Source organism: Tupaia chinensis, unplaced genomic scaffold (assembly GCF_000334495.1).
Source record: "Tupaia chinensis unplaced genomic scaffold, TupChi_1.0 Scaffold145148_1, whole genome shotgun sequence".
In the NCBI taxonomy this organism is placed as follows: Eukaryota; Metazoa; Chordata; class Mammalia; order Scandentia; family Tupaiidae; genus Tupaia; species Tupaia belangeri.
Genome location: NW_006205008.1, coordinates 803171 through 804554, shown reverse-complemented (window position 1 = coordinate 804554; position 1384 = coordinate 803171).

Sequence of the window (1384 nt, the reverse complement as noted above, 5' to 3'; positions counted from 1 at the left end):
CAGGAAGTAGTTACAGAAAATGGACCGTCACCCCTATTCCATAGCAATGGAATAAAGAATCAACAGTGGGGAATTGCCGCCAAGTTACAAGAAAGACCAAAGTAACTCTGTATTAAACATGACAGGACCAACTAGACCTGAAAGGTGGTTCGCTTCCCTTTTGCTAAGTGACCTTGCTTTACGCTTTAACTTGTAATAGAATCCTAATCATAGCTTTGCTGAGCTTTCACAGGAGCTGAAACCACAGAGAGTCAGAGAGATGTGTCTAAGAAAACAAAGAGGAAAATGACATAATAAAAAAATCTGGATTATGGTAGCATATAACATAATGTTGAGGCCTCTTTCCTTTGCCCAGAAACAAGCGGCTATTGAGCCGGATATGTCTTTCCACTAGGACTCCACTGCACAGATGACAGTACAAGCCACTAGTGATAATGCTGAATGACTGAAGAACTACTTGTAAGAATGAGCCTTCCAGGGCCACGAGGTGGTATGGTAGTTAGGGTGCTAGACTCCCACATGGCCAACTGTGACTCAGATCCCAAACCCAGCAGCTTGAAACTCATGCCAGGTGTGTTTGTGTGTACATGCCCCAAATCCCAGGGAGAGACAGGAGGATAAGGGACTGTGGTATGGCCATCCTCCCTAGGGGGTGATTTCTTACTTTCTCTCTCTCTGTCTCTCCAGTGACTGCATGCACCTTGCATGCAAAAATCTCTTAAAAAAAAAAAAAAAGAAAAGAAAAGAAAAGAAAAAAAAGAATGAGCCTTCCTAGCACCATGGGGCTTCTGATTAATTTCTGGCCTAAGCATGCATTCTGACAAGTGATATTTGGTCGACAGGGATAACTGAGGACAGATTTATGACTACTGGTCCTATTCTAAGATACTTTCCAAGGGGCCTGGGAGACGCAGCTATAGTCAGTAATCTTGCTGTAACAGACTGCTCTGGTCCAGTGACTATGGGACGCTCCCTACATCCTGTCTCTAGCAGACCACCACGTGACCCATGGTAAAGACTCTGGTCTCTGTTAAAGTAAAATTCGGGCATTCTTTTCTGTTGCCTCTGAGTCTTTTGGAAACAAAAAGTGAGAAAGCAAGCCACCAGGTGCAGGACTACAAACCACTGTCGGTCATGTAGTAGTCCAGCCCCTTAACCACCACGCCACCTGCTAGCCCTCAAGACTTGGGCTTTTAACCCATCATTAACCTCAGAATTTCCAATCCCACCTGTAACGTATAAGCCCCACCCCTGCCCTGCTTCCAGATGTCCTGCCTTTTCGGGGCCAGGCCTGGGTAAGGCTCCTTACGCTGATTTACAATTTTGTCTGTGTCTCCTGCTCTCAGGACTGAATAAAAGAATCACTGCATCTAAGCACCCCGAA